Source organism: Schistocerca cancellata, chromosome 5 (genome assembly GCF_023864275.1).
Source record: "Schistocerca cancellata isolate TAMUIC-IGC-003103 chromosome 5, iqSchCanc2.1, whole genome shotgun sequence".
NCBI classification, from domain to species: domain Eukaryota; kingdom Metazoa; phylum Arthropoda; class Insecta; order Orthoptera; family Acrididae; genus Schistocerca; species Schistocerca cancellata.
The window spans coordinates 166,625,785-166,642,309 of NC_064630.1; positions in this window are offsets into that span (position 1 = coordinate 166,625,785).

Consider the following 16,525-nt stretch of genomic DNA (forward strand, 5'->3'; position numbering starts at 1 on the left):
CCGCAATTCTAAGAATGACATACATCCATGTTCATGGTTAGATCAATTTATGTACGCACTTCCACCAAATTGGCCACTAAGTCACAAACTGGAATTTATGTGTGGATATTTAGAAAACGAACCGGCGACGCGGATGCGCGCACTCATTAGAGATTGTAATAATCTGAATGATTTTTATCATGCATTTCTATCGGCATATTGGTTCGAAAACACGCAAGACAGAGTCAAAAACACAGTCTTATTATGCAGCGTAATTTCAAACAGTCTGAGTTCCGCACGCCAGCGGAATATTTTGAAGACATGATTCGAAAGAATCAGTTCCTTTCCAACCCTTATAGCCCGACTGAATTAATTCGCATTTGTTTAACTAAGCTGCCACAATCCATAAGACAAATTGCTTTAGCTGGAAGATGTAAAGACGACATCGAGACTTTTAAGACTTTGTTGCAAGAACTTGAGTATGACAACGACGACGGGACTTCTTGTAACTTTTTCAGTAACAGTAATTACAATAAATTTTCAGAGAAAAGGGATAGTGATCGGAACGGGCGTTATATGGGTAACTTTGAGAATGACAGACGTAACAGACAGGACAATAGATACCAGCCTTATGACAATAACAGATGTTCTAACAGAAACTACACAGACAATTATAGTAACGGTAATTCGTACCGGAATGATCAATCATACGGAAACAGTAATCGGTATCATCAAGACAGAAATTATTCATACAGTAATAGAAATTCTTACTAAAGAAATAATCAGGGTAGTAGATACAACAATAATTTCAGAAGTGACAGTCGAAATTACACAAGAAGTAGCTATGCAGACAGACAGGAAAACAGAAATTTTAATAACAGACACAACCAAGAATTTGTATCTAACAGACAGGAGGGACCTAATTGGCATCCTCCACGTGACAGAACTTCAGAGAGACAAGTGCAAATCGTAGAAATGGATCCGCGAAATGACGCGAATAATCAAAGACGTGACGCAAACAATCGACAATGACTAGCAGCTTTGGCTTCTGGCAGCAATATAGACGGTTCAGAAAGTATTGACACTACGGCTTTACACTACATACGCCTGGAAGACATGAGAGACATTTTGTTAGACGAAAAGGAAAGTAATGTAGACGCATTTTTACATCCTGTTATTGAAGTATGTGTGGGTAAGAATAAGTTCACTGCAGTTTTAGATTCTGGGAGCCCATTGAACGTCATTAGTGAATCAGTTTTTCGTATATGTGAAAGGACTATTGCCTGTCCTGTGTTACCTATTTCTGAAACTACAATTCGAGGAGCGATTTCTGGAAAAGGTGTAGAAGTTAAACAACAGACCAACCTAAATTTCAATTGTCAAGGATACGAATTTTCTGCTAATTTTATTATTGTTCCATTACTCAGTACACAAATTATATTAGGTATGGAGTTTCTTAACGCACATAAGGCAATTTTGAACTTTAAAGAGGGAAGTGTGAATTTGACTGTTGCCGGAATGCCGAAATGTTTGAAATTTTTCGAGTGTTTAACAAGATCTGAGTCAGATACAAAATGTTTAAGGTTTCTTACTTCTGATGTTTTCGTTGAGCATTATGACGACAATGTGTTTATTCATGACAATGACAATAGACACAGAGACGCGATGGATGATATAATTAATAGCGAAGAACTAATTAATGAAAAGGTTAAGAAAGCTGAAGTGCCAGATGACGTTGCAAGAGAAGAGCTGCACCACATTTTGACTTCACATGCTACAGTATTTAGACATCACACAGGAACTATACAAGGCTTACAATATTTATTTAAAGTAAAAGAACACACACCATTTCGCGGGAAAACGTACGCTATTCCTTTGGCTTACAGAGACAAGGTTAAGAATGAACTTCAGTACATGTTAGATCAGGGCATTATTGAGCCTGCAGTCAGTCCTTATACTAGCCCATTACACGTTGTTCTTAAAAAGGATGGGTCAATTCGTTTGGTTCTGGATTCCAGACAGATAAATAATATCATCATTCCTGAAACTGACCGCCCACAAAATTTAGATGAACTTCTTCAACATTTTCATGGAATTAAAGTTTTATCCACGATTGATATGCGCGCAAGTTTTTGGCAAATAGAACTCCACCCTGATTGTAGAAAATATACTGCCTTTTTAGCCTTTGGTAACTGTTACGAGTTTCGGAAATTACCGTTTGGGCTTACTGTATCTTCAGCAGCATTCATTCGTAGCTTAAATGAAATTTTACCTGTTTATCTTCGTGACAATATTACTTCATATGTTGACGATATTCTTATTGCTAAACATTCTTGGAGTGAGCACAATAATATTTTGGATTCATTATTACGTATCTTTGCAAGAGTTGGCATTAAAGTGAACTTGGAAAAATCTGAATTTGGTCGTTCTCAGGTGAAATTTCTCGGTCACATTATTTCTACAGAAGGTATTCTTCCTGATCCAGAAAAATTAGACGCTATTCGTAATTATGCTGTTCCTACCACAAAACGTGATGTTCGTAGTTTCCTTGGTGTCTGTAATTTTCTTAGACGCTTTGTTAGATTGGACAATTTGGCCACACCTCGTTTATGTGAACTATCCGGAAAGAAATCTAATTGGTGTTGGGATGAGGAAGCTCAGTCAGAATTTGAACAACTTCGTGATGCCTTAGTTGCTGCCCCACTTCTTTCACATCCGGATTTATCTAAAGATTTTTGTTTGGCAACGGACTCATCATACAAAGGGCTAGGTGCACATTTATTTCAAGAGATAGAAGAAAACGGCGTTGTAGTACAAAAGACTATTGCATTTGGAAGTCGTGTTCTCTCGAAATCAGAAAAGAATTATTCGATTACGGAACCTGAAGCTTTGGCTGTTGTTTGGGCTTTTACAAAATTTCGCACATTTTTGTTTGGCAGACATACTAAGGTTTACACCGATCATCGAGCTCTGGAGTTTCTTATGTCGACAAAATTAACTCATGGCAGATTGTCACGATGGGCGTTGTACCTACAGGAGTTTGATTTTAGTATTGTTTACATACAGGGTTCTTCAAATATTGTTGCCGATGCTTTATCACGTGCACCTATGGGTTTGAAACAAAGTGCTGAAGAGGACTGCAAGGAAAACAATTATTGTTTGATGTATATTCAAGGTGTTGCGTTTGAGAACTTTATTTCGTCTTCGCTCCAGGACATCGCTAAGGAGCAAAATAAGGATCCAATCTGGAAGGACATTAAGGAAGGAGTGGAGGGGAAAGGAAAGCGTAGCGATTAGACAGCATTATTTAGTTCGCAATGACATTCTTTTCAAACGAAAATCGGTCGACAACTCTGTTTGGTTAGTTTGTATTCCTGATGAGTGGGTTAATAAGCTGATTTGGTATACGCATTTCAGTTATGCACACTTTGGTCCCAGAAAATGCTTTCATAAATTACGAGAAAATTGCTACTTCAATAATATGGAAAAACGTATTCGATCTGTTCTGGCCAAATGCAAATTATGTCAGAAGGCTAAGCCGCCGACAGTTTCTCACAGAGCACCGTTGTTTCCTATCATTCCAGCAAAATTAAAGGACATGGCTGCAGTTGATTTGTTCGGCTCAGTGGTTCGATCTACTAATGGTTTTGCGTACATTTTCGTAGCAGTGGAGTTGACATCAAAATATGTGTGTTTTACACCGTTACGCAAAGCAACAGCTCGTTCAGTATCTAATGCTTTCATCAAACATTTTCTTAAAGAAGTGGGTCATGTTGATAAGGTTATATCAGATAATGGATCACAGTTTCGTTCTAAAATTTGGCTTCGTACTCTACGGCGTCGTAAAATTAAACCAATTTTCATTTCACTTTTTCACCCTCAATCTAACGCTTCAGAGAGATGGATGAAGGAAATCAATAAATTGTGTCGTCTTTATTGTCATCAGAATCACAGAACGTGGGATCAGTATCTTCATATTTTTCAAAACATTCTGAATGAACTTCCTAATAACTCAACTTCTTTACCGCCTATACTGATATTAAAAAACAAAGCACCGACAAATCGCATATCTGAAATCGTTCCTTTTCCGCCTACACGGAAACTGCGGCATTCTGAAGTTGTGAAACTGGCTCTACAAAATATTGCATCTGCGGCTGCTAGAAGAGAGAAATCAGCGAAGCGTCCTGGTCGTTTAAAAATTTTGTCAGTTGGTCAAAAAGTGTCAATTAAGTCTCACCGTTTGTCTCACAAAGGAAAAGGCTTGTGTCGCAAATTTTTTATGCTTTATAACGGTCCATATAGAATTCGCAAAATTATACATGATAACACTGTTGAAGTAGAAACTCTTAAATCACGACGCTCTAAGGGAATACATCATATATCTAACGTTAAAATTTTTGTGGAATGATATACTTTTGAAAAATTTTTGTAGAATGACATACTTTTGAGAAACTAACAGTTGTATGTAAACACACGGAGAGTACAAGGATACCGCGCTGTGTTTTGGCGGCGGCATATACTCAAAGCAACAGTCAAGTCTGCGCGCCGCACAAGGCAGTCGTTGACCGCAAACAATCACTTCCTATGTCACGCGCCTACAGCTGATCGAGCGCTCAGTGCGAATGCACTGACAGCCGTAAATAAATACACAGTCTAATTTCTCCGACTAAATTCAGTATAAAGCTATAGTGACTTGATGAATTCTGTTATTAACATTCAGTATTTTTCAGGATACGGTTCTATAAAATATTTAAGAACTTCAGGTAAATTCTGTGCGTGTCCGACGTTAAGACGACTTGCTATCGAGAAAATTTCAGGAAAAATGTCATTTCGAAGAAGAAAGTAATAAACTAAAAAGGTAATTATTAATTGAGTTTATTTTTCAGGTAACATATTTCCACTTAGGTACGTAATTTAGACGTAAATTGCTGCTCGCGATTACGTGATTCATACTTTGTGCTAATTACATGTTCAATGAAATTATTTGTGAAGCGACGTGCTTGCGTACGTTAACTGATTTTGACAATGATTATTAATGAACTGGATTGTTACTTGTGTATATTATGCATCGCTTGGCTGCACTTCTTTTTCACTGATGTCATATTTTTAATTATGTGCCTGCTGTGCCTATTTATTTAAATTATAATTGTCACCTGATTAATTGTGCTGATGTGGTTAGGTATGTAAGTTATACTTTGTGATTTATCTGCTTGCGCCTTCATGTTTACTTATTAAGATACGATGCTAATGACCTGTTTAGTACGTAAGATATATGTTTACTGCTATGCGTATGGATTGCACATTTACACATTTCTGCTTGTTGTCATAACTATACTTTAATTGGGTATATAGCAATGCTGATGTACAGTGTACGGACATGGAGTGTGGGTTACGATGTGGTATGGGTTACGGATTGTTCGCTTGGCGAAGCCTCGTTATAGAAATTGTGCTGCATCCACTTGTTGACATTCTGTTCACTACTGGTATATTTACTCGCTGTTGCTTGTTTTGCTTACGCTCAGTGCTTTATATTTTAACATAAGAAAATGAACTGCTATAATTCGACGAACGACATTAGTACAAGAAACTTCATAGAAGTCACATGAGCTGGAGGTTTTATGGAAGGTGTATAAATTTATTGCTAATAGGAAGGAAGCTAACGACATGACATACCAACACAGTTATTACACTGCATTTTTCGTGAGCAATTGAAATAGGAAGTGACACTTGACACAAGAAATACTCCACACGTTTGCTTCTGTTTGCCATAATTCTTGAAGTGGTGTACACACTGTGAAATATTAGGATCATTCACACTCCGTAATCGTACTTAATTACTGAGAGTTATTCGAACTAAGTCTGTTAGAGGTCATGTATGCATTCTTTGTTTATAATTCATAATGAGTAGAAGATTTTGGTCAGATGGATTACACAGAGGTTGTGTGTTGACAGTGTGTCTTCGGATTGTATGGGATGAGGAGGTTTGCATTAGGATTTTATCTGTACTCGATCGAGGAGACTGACTAGAGGAAGGAGTTGTTATGGAAGTGAAATGATACTGGCAATAAGGTTTATATGTATCGACGTATTGAAGAGGTATTATGGAAGTATTGAGATTATATGAAGTTGATTGGAGTTATGGTGTATAAGAGGTAAAATAAGTGAGGCGCATATTTTTTTTTTGTTGTTGGTCTATATGGAACAAGGAGGATGAAGATAGCAGACTAGAACACTAAAATGGAAGGAAGATTGTCTACACACACTTTGTTAAATCACTAAGCAGTATGTACTTTTTTTTTGGAGAGAGGAAGTTGCATATCTTGGCACACTGACAGTTGTTCAGCAACTGTACATTTTTATTTGGCTTGGCAAACATTGGTCTTGACATGATGACTATGACGCAGACTTAACTATTATTGACTGTTATACATTGCTGTCACTACTACTTGATACACATGATGAACATGAAATTTTGACAGAAGTGGATTCACACAGTTAACACTATTCAATTACACAGTAGTACTTAATGTGGATGAAAGATGAGTGAGTGTGTTTTGTGTGTTTTCCTTTCCTAATCCTACCCACCTATCTCCTAAATATTATTTTATTTGTTTGTAGTGGCTTGCACTGACACCCATAAATATTATAGGTTTACTGATGTTTGTGTATTTGTAATAGTTAATATGACAATTATCTGACATCATTTGTGTGTTTGTTATGATTTGTATGTTTAGTGTAAAAGCATTTGTATGTGTATTCAAACTATTGTTCATGCTTGAACTGTCTGATCAGTGATAGTAAATATTATGGACTGTTACTTGTACTTTTTCAACATGATGTGGGACACTTAGAAATGTTTAATTTCTGCTGATGAACTGTGATCAGTGATAGTGAATATGATGGACTGCTCTCTGCACCTACTCAACATTGCTGGGTGCCACTGATGGACTGCTTCTACTGAAATGATGTGACCTGTTGGAGTCTGCACCTGTTCCACAATGCTGGGTGCCACTGATGGACTGCTTCTACTGAAATGATGTCACCTGTTGGAGTCTGCACCTACTCAACAATGCTGGGTGCCATTGATGAACTGCTTCTACTGAGAAAAGTGACTTGTTGCTGTGTGTACCTCTTCAACATTGCTGGGTACCACAGATGGAACTGCTTCTACTGAAATGATGTTACTTCTTGCTGTCTGCACCTACTCAACATTGCTGGGTGCCACTGATGAACTGCTTCTACTGAAATGATATCACCTGTTGGAGTCTGCACCTACTCAACATTGCTGGGTGCCACTGATGGACTGCTTCTACTGAAATGATGTCACCTGTTGGAGTCTGCACCTGTTCCACAATGCTGGGTGCCACTGATGGACTGCTTCTACTGAAATGATGTCACCTGATGGTGTCTGCACCTACTCGACATTGCTGGGTGCTACTGCTGGAACTGTCAACCACTTGTTATGAAAACATTTTATGTGAATATTTGTATAAACTGATTTTTTGTGTATTACTGTTTGTGAAAAGTTATAAGACTCTTACCTGCTCATATTCGTCATTGCTGACGCTATCGATTGAATTGTTTAACCACATGATATTTCTGTAAACTATTGTGTAAAGTCATATGTATGAAAGAATTTGTATTCCTTACTGTATTTTGTATATTAGGCTATTGTAAGGTCAGTGCAAAGCCAAAATTTTATCTAGTTATATGATATTTACGTATTAATATTATCTTTTATTTTTGTCTGTATTTTTTTTGACGAATTTGGTGGTATTTTCACCACCAATGCTGGCAAAAATACCATCAAATTCTAGCCCGTGGAGGAAGGGCATATGAAAGGTGGCTACACTGAGCCACAGCGCCAGAAATCGCGCCAGAGAGTATTGTTCCGCCGCCTCCACTGGCAGTGATTATTGAGACGCAGCGACAAGCAGTTCTTACCGAGAAGTTGTGGTGGACACTGCTTGTCATGAAGTCAGAGTGAGATGTGGTAGTGGAGAGTGTTGTTCCATGTTTTATGCAGTGGTTTGATGGGAGAGATAGCAGATGTTGTTCTAATGGAGATATTGTAATGGTCAGAGTGCATTTCGTCAATATATATGGAGGTATTTTCTTTTATTCTTTTATTCTTTCAGCGACCTGAATAATGTGTCATTACAGGTTCAGTCAACAAAGCATCTGGCTTGTGTTCTTGTATTAGAGTGTAATTTTGGTTTTCTTGCACAATTATAGTATTTCTAATTTTCTTTTATCACGTCAGTATAATTGGTATTTAAAAATTCTTGTCTTGTTGAAGAAGAACCGTGCCAGATGTGCGTTGAGTCATACTACCACATACAGAACAGCTACACTTGTGTTTGTTGTTTCGTAGGTTTTATAGTTGCTGGGGACTTAATTAATTAATTGTGCTAACAGAAATTTTCTTACATTCTTGTTGTCATTCTAAGCAGTCAGATTGCGTAATAATACTAGTCAGGGCCAGCCGTTTACGAGACTTGCATAATCGGACATACAGCTACTAAAAATATTTGCATTCATATTTATTTTAATTGAGCCCCCATGCAACTCGTCTCTTACAGCCTAATAAATCGGAGGTAACAGAGCACTGTGTTGAAATGGACACTCTATAGTGTAGGTAATGTCGAAATTGTAGCTTCGACTTCATCTCTTTGGACTCAGTAATGAAAGAAGCAATTGAAATTAGGTTGGATATAAATTTACACTCATGTTCAGAAGAAAAGACTAACTTGATCGAGGACGTCAACATTGCCAGAACATGTACGTTGATATGTTCTGCAAAAATGATTAGCATTTCGGTCACCTCGGCTTAGCATGAGTCCTGTTGCCACACAGGGTCTGTATGTACCATGATAACATATTGCATGCGTGATGGCATCGACGCGTGTAAGACGCGAATGGTGTTCTGTGGTATAGCCATCCATGCTGCATTCGCCTGGTTCCAAAGTTCATCTGTGGTGATGAACACTGGGCCACAGCGCTGCACCTGGTGCACATTTTCGGCTGCCGACAAGTCTGGTGATATGGCGGGCACGGCAGTATTCCTGTAAATTCATCAAAAGTAGGCGGAGAACTGGACAGAGGGCACGTAACCCATGCCGCAATAAACGGCGACGGAGTGTCGCCCCTGATAGTGTACGATGTGTTACAGTGTTACAGTGTGGAACTGTTACGCCAGAGTCGAGGAGGACGCAGATACACTCCTGGAAATTGAAATTGAAATTGAAATAAGAACACCGTGAATTCATTGTCCCAGGAAGGGGAAACTTTATTGACACATTCCTGGGGTCAGATACATCACATTATCACACTGACAGAACCACAGGCACATAGACACAGGCAACAGAGCATGCACAATGTCGGCACTAGTACAGTGTATATCCACCTTTCGCAGCAATGCAGGCTGCTATTCTCCCATGGAGACGATCGTAGAGATGCTGGATGTAGTCCTGTGGAACGGCTTGCCATGCCATTTCCACCTGGCGCCTCAGTTGGACGAGCGTTCGTGCTGGACGTGCAGACCGCGTGAGACGACGCTTCATCCAGTCCAAAACATGCTCAATGGGGGACAGATCCGGAGATCTTGCTGGCCAGGGTAGTTGACTTACACCTTCTAGAGCACGTTGGGTGGCACGGGATACATGCGGACGTGCATTGTCCTGTTGGAACAGCAAGTTCCCTTGCCGGTCTAGGAATGGTAGAACGATGGGTTCGATGACGGTTTGGATGTACCGTGCACTATTCAGTGTCCCCTCGACGATCACCAGTGGTGTACGGCCAGTGTAGGAGATCGCTCCCCACACCATGATGCCGGGTGTTGGCCCTGTGTGCCTCGGTCGTTTGCAGTCCTGATTGTGGCGCTCACCTGCACGGCGCCAAACACGCATACGACCATCATTGGCACCAAGGCAGAAGCGACTCTCATCGCTGAAGACGGCACGTCTCCATTCGTCCCTCCATTCACGCCTGTCGCGACACCACTGGAGGCGGGCTGCACGATGTTGGGGCGTGAGCGGAAGACGGCCTAACGGTGGGCGGGACCGTAGCTCAGCTTCATGGAGACGGTTGCGAATGGTCCTCGCCGATACCCCAGGAGCAACAGTGTCCCTAATTTGCTGGGAAGTGGCGGTGCGGTCCCCTACGGCACTGCGTAGGATCCTATGGTCTTGGCGTGCATCCGTGCGTCGCTGCGGTCCGGTCCCAGGTCGACGGGCACGTGCACCTTCCCCCGACCACTGGCGACAACATCGATGTACTGTGGAGACCTCACGCCCCACGTGTTGAGCAATTCGGCGGTACGTCCACCCGGCCTCCCGCATGCCCACTATACGCCCTCGCTCAAAGTCCGTCAACTGCACATACGGTTCACGTCCACGCTGTCGCGGCATGCTACCAGTGTTAAAGACTGCGATGGAGCTCCGTATGCCACGGCAAACTGGCTGACACTGACGGCGGCGGTGCACAAATGCTGCGCAGCTAGCGCCATTCGACGGCCAACACCGTGGTTCCTGGTGTGTCCGCTGTGCCGTGCGTGTGATCATTGCTTGTACAGCCCTCTCGCAGTGTCCGGAGCAAGTATGGTGGGTCTGACACACCGGTGTCAATGTGTTCTTTTTTCCATTTCCAGGAGTGTATGTTCTACAGTGGCTTCGGTTGAGGTGTCGAACTTCTCTGGGGGGGGGGGGGGGGGAGGGGTGGTCTGGGGGTCTAGGTGATACGATCTGACCCATCTAGTCGTGTTCTAGGGCTTTCCATGAATCATTTCACACACACCCGTTGCACTGCCAAAATACTTCGTCCCTCACGAACAGCAATTTCCCGGATGGTTGCATTACAATCTTTCATGCCGACAATGCACGGTATTTCAAACTGACTGATTTGACAGCACGGTTCCCTCATACGTCTGCGAGGCATCCTGCAAGTCTGCTCAAGTCACACTGATCAATTATCTTCGGTTTATAGAGACAACGTTAGACGCAGCCACATTTTACCGGTAGGTGGTGTTGCCCCGTAAAAGCGATGTTAACCTCGAACCCGCGGGCTGACATCGTTCAAATGCTAATAATTTCTGCAGATCATACTAAGGTACATATATTGTGAATATGGAAGTCCTGTATTTAGTCGTTCCTGGTGTTATTTTCTTCTGAACATCAGTGTAATTAATAGAGGTAGCGGCTTCAGTTTGGATAGAACATGGAATCCTGCACTTTTTGTAATAAACTCAGAAAGACGTCGCAACGGTGCAGCTCGTAGAAATACATCGATATCACAGTGTGGATCGACCGTGCCGCCAGAGATCTAATTTCAATTGTACCTCTTTGCCGCCCTTTAGCTTTAATGTTGCGTGCTTGCGAGAACTTCGTTTCTCTCTTATCGTCGGGTTCAGTCGAAAGTAGAATGTGCTCTATTGCTTTGCAACATCACTATAACAAATTTGTCAGTCATTGAGACCGATCAGCTTTTATCATCTACTGATGTGTCACGCAGTTTTATTACAATAAATATGGAACATCGCATAAACAAAGTTACAAAACAAGCATGAAAACAATGTTACAAGTACTGCACGTGCACTGTAGAGAGGGATGTTGCGATGCTCTATGTTTATTGATCAAAACTTAAGGTAGATCACCTGCGTTTTTTCAGCAAGCGTGTTTTCCCTTCTTCTGGAAATACTGTCTTCTTCCTAGTATCGGGCAGAGTGAACGTTCACGGAAGGCAGTGCAGTGAATTGGTGCAGTTGTACAGGTGTACAGGTCTCCTGGTGGTCGTAGTATGGTTCGAGGGCGGTGCTAGATTTACACCCCAGGCTTGATTTCGGTAGTTAATTTTTCACTTTGAAGAACAACTATTTGTGTTCACCGAGCAGCCAAAGCTTCATAACCAGAGCACACCGGGCGGTTGGATGGCACCTGGTGACGGGAACGTGATGCGGTAAGGAAAGTGTTTAAGCAGAGCAGGGACGCTGGGGAGTCATTCTAGTGAATATAATGGCCGCAAATGGGAAATCCACTGAGAAAATCGGCTATGACAAGGCACAGATTGCTATTACACAGAACATCTGAAGGAGTCTCTCGAAAACTGTGAAACTGATCAAATGTTTATGTTCTACAGTCGTCAGCATCAAGAGCAGTGGTTAAGAGGCACTGAAAAGACCGCTTGATGTCCATGGCTCTTCACGGAATGTAAGGTTCGGAGGCTTGTCTGCTCGGTAAGGCAGCATAGATGGCGATTTTTGGTACCTCTAGCGAAGCAGCTCAACGTTGGTGGACGCACAAGTGATTTTGAACACACAGTCCAGTGTCTATTGTTGAACATGGAACTCTGCAGCAGACCATTATGTCGACCCTACTGAACCGTCAGTTACTATTGCAGAAGACACAGAATCAGCGGTACTGGACCATGGATCATGGAAACTTGCCACCTGGGCGGATGAATTACGTTTCTGGCTACACCAGGTCGACGGTCGTCTCCACTAAAACCGTCATCCACGCGAACCACGGTACCAAACGTGCAACGTGTCGCGGACACAGACTGGTGGGAGCAGCATTATGCTATGATGGACATCCTCTTGCGCTTGCATGGGACCTGTGGCAGTAATAGTAGGCAACATGGCACCTGAGGACCACCTGTATCTCTTTAGACGTGATGTCTTCCCTGACGGTGGTGTCATCAGCAGTGTAACTGTCCATATCTTGAGGTCAGAACCGTAGTACAGTGATTTGAAGAGCATCCTAGTGAAATCACGTTGATCACTTCTCCAATAAATTCGTCTGATCTGAATCCGATAGAACACGTCTGAGTCACTAACGGGTGCAATCACTCGTACATAAATCAGCGGCTCATTATTTACGCGCTTTGTGCGTCGACATCTAACGACAGATACCTCCACAAACGTACCAATAAACTGTCGCATCCGTGATAAGCGGAATCAGTGATGTATTTCGTTTTATAGACTGGCAAACAAGCTGTTAAGCAGTTGATCATAATTTTTTGGCTCATCAGTGAACATTTATGTTGTAGTTTGTAGTAATAACCTTGTAAGTTTGTAAAGTTAAGGAGGCCAACAGAAAATTAAGGCGTCACAATGGTCCTCTATGGGTGAAATCGAATAATGGAGCTAAGGTACCAATTGATGCAGGTTTCTCCTACTCGTGGCAGCTCTATCTATAAAGCTCAGTACAGTTCCGAGTTCCCCCCCCCCCCCCCAGCATCGACCTTTGCATACCTTTATTCCTTAAATTTGAATTTCATTACACGTTTTTGTGGAATATTGAAATAGGCTATCTGAAGTTGTGATGTGCTGCTCAATTCGTTTTCTGTAGACCATTATTTTAATGGTGTGCTATTGGTCGTCCAGTAATTAAAAATACTTACCACAAACGAGTCTTACAATAAAACAGCGTAACACTTGCAATAACCCAATCCTTCTCCTGGGTTTGCCCGTGTTTGTCATTTTACCGATTGTATTCTTGTTGTCGGAAGAGTTCACGGGTGAACTGTCTGATGGCGGTGTCGAAGGGCATTATATTATGGCAAATGAGCGCATTGTCATCATCAGGTCACTGATGAACTGACTGATGGGGGGCCGGCGAACCGCTTTTATCTCCTCTCCCTCTCGCTCTGATCGGCCGCTCCATCGGCGGTCCGAGCTCAGATACCCTTGCCGTACTGCTCCCACCGACCCACTGGGATTCCTTCAGAATCCTTTGCCTCGTTACTCTCGCCGACCCACCGCCTCAGTCAGTTCACAAGCGCACCTGGATGATGGCAACGTGGTTGTTTCCCAAAATATCGTGGCCGTTAGACACTACATCCGGTAGTTCACCCGTGAACTATTCCGACTTAAAGTACCCCGGGAGAGGCTGAAGAATCACTTCGCTATTGTTTCATCTATCTTTTCGTCGCCATTGTTCCGCAACCCGCCCTTCTATTCGTACCCAGTATTTCGTCACCTGTTCCTCGTCTCACGACCACAGGCTCATCTGTAATTCGTCTTCTCGTTACCAATGTTGCCCGTCGGTCTTCTCGTCATTGCCGATTTCTCGTCGACGGTGTTTCATCGCCCGTCTGTCTTCTTACCATAACCATTCTGTAACCCATCCTTCTACTTGTCGCCTCTGTGTCACAACGTGAGTTACTAGTTCCTGCTATTTATTCATTTACCCTTATTATCTCTTTGAGGTTTCGCCGCCTGCCCTTCCATCTGTCGTCACTGTTTCACAACCTGTCCTACCCCCATCGTCACTGTTTCATCGTCTGTCCTTATTCTCGTCGTCGCTGTTTTGTTGCCCGTCCTTCCATTCGTCACTACCGTTTAATTACCCTTCCATAGTGCCATCGCCAATTTTTCGAAACCAACCTGTTTTGTCGTCACCAACGTTTTGCAGCCAATCCACTTTCTTGTCGCCGCAGTTACTCATACAATTTGTAATGAAGAATCAGCAGAGTCCACATGTGATCCATGACATATGGTGCAAGCTTCGATCCTGCAACCACTCCTCCATCCCACCGTCTCTGGGAAACTTCCCCACTGATCCCACACAGTAGATAGCCCAAAGGTTCTTTCCACGCCAATCAGACTATTATATTATTCCAATCAGACCCAAAATTCATAAATACAACTCTGTGATATTGAAAAAAGAAAAAAAATACTTGCCAATCCCTACCGTAAAACAAATCATATCCCATAATATATGTTCTAACAAAATGCCGAAACCGTGACATACCATCAGCCTCTCTTACTAAAGTCTCTGGAGTACCTCAAATTTCATCCTATCTTAGTTCCTCTTATCACCATCATGAGACACAACTATTGACTCTGAGGCCATTCGGGTCTTTGGCATGAGGGACATGGGAGCATAATAACATCTGATCGCACAAACTGTTGGCTGAAATCCAATAACTGCTGAACAGGTGGTGATGAACTGAGGACAATAAGCCGTGCTGCGGCTCGTGTTGGTGTTGTTTGTAGGTTTCCACCCTCTGTTGAATGGCAGACGGTACCGTTTAGTTGGCATGGTTGCGGTTGTTCGTCTCCTTCTCGTGTTGACTTGTGCCACTCGGTTTCACAAGCGTTGCCTGCCCGCCAGCAGCGGCGGTTATTGGTATGTAGTAACTGTTGCCCTATCCTTGGGGCATCGTCGTTGTTTTTCCGGATTGTGTGAGTGGGCCAGTTCGGTTGGGGACTCAGGAGGACCGAGGTCCACACAGTGCGATAACACGCTGGGACCGCTGGCGGCATGAATGGACTGCCGGCTGGAAGGGCAGTGGTCACGTGGGTGCACGACCGAGTCGTAAACCGGACCCAGCAAGCTTAAGATGAGTGAATTTCAATCCAAGAAGAGCGGAGTCACCTGTGTGGCGACAGATTATCATCGCGCTATCATGTGCAGTTTGGTGGATCTGCATACCGCTTAGCACTTGAGGTCCATACTGTGTTAAAAGCACTTGGCTCAGTGATTTGATGGTGTGGTTACTCAACTGTGAATTAATAAACCAGTGAAGAGGTTTGTTTCATTCTGCCAACCGTCGCCAGAGTTGTCACAGTGAGTTCAGTCCACGTTTGTGTGCCTAATCAGTTTGATGCCACTCATTTGGTACTTGGTTTTGGCTTGCTTCGCGATTGTTTCCGCAGTGACGTGTGGTTGCTGATTCTGGTTGGTTACATTTCGGGTTTGCTTCGCACGCAAATCGAGTGGGATTTTAGCTACTGTTAGTTTGTCTGGTGTTCTGTACTATGACTTGTTTGTTCAGATTTTCGGGTTTGTGGAATCTGACGGAAATCTGGTAGTGGTTCCTTTCGCGTTCCGGTCGCTCTTAACACAGTATTCTGGGGACGTAGTGCTGACCGACGTTTCCAGCTATGACGTGTTGTTCCATCGTTACATTTGGTTTATCGGACGTCAGGTAGTTTCAGCTAGATTGTCATTTGTCATTTATTAGACTGCCACTAGTCTGAGTCACCATCTTGGGAAGTGAATGCATCTCTTCGCTGCCTATCAAATGGCTCGCGAAAGTGTGTTGCCGGACCTTCCCAGAGGTCAATTGCTGGAGCACCGTCTGTGACTGGTACTTGGCTTTTATTATTCTATTATTTGTTAAATCTTGTAATGCCTACTTTAAAGGTTATGTATGTCTAGTTAATAGTTCTGGTCGCCTTCTGGAATAAATCTAGCAGTGTAAGGGTTGTATTACAAGGTTTACCATCATCTTATTTCACCCGTTTGGTGGTCAGTTGCTTGTTTCTTTTAATTGTCCTTTGCTTGTATTTGCTGTTTTACAGCAGGTTTCTAAATTTTTTATATAATTGCCGTTCCTGGCGTGTAAGGCCTTCAGCCATGATTTTGGTTATTTGCTTTGAAAAAGATAATTTGGTATTTGTATTTTAGCAGTAAGCCTTGAAATCATATTTACTGCCATTCCTGGCGCCTGATACCATTCTGCTGTGTTTGTGGCTACTTACCTTTTAATATTTCAATACCTGTAAGTTGTAAATTGCAGCGAGTTCTTAAACATTCTTAATGTA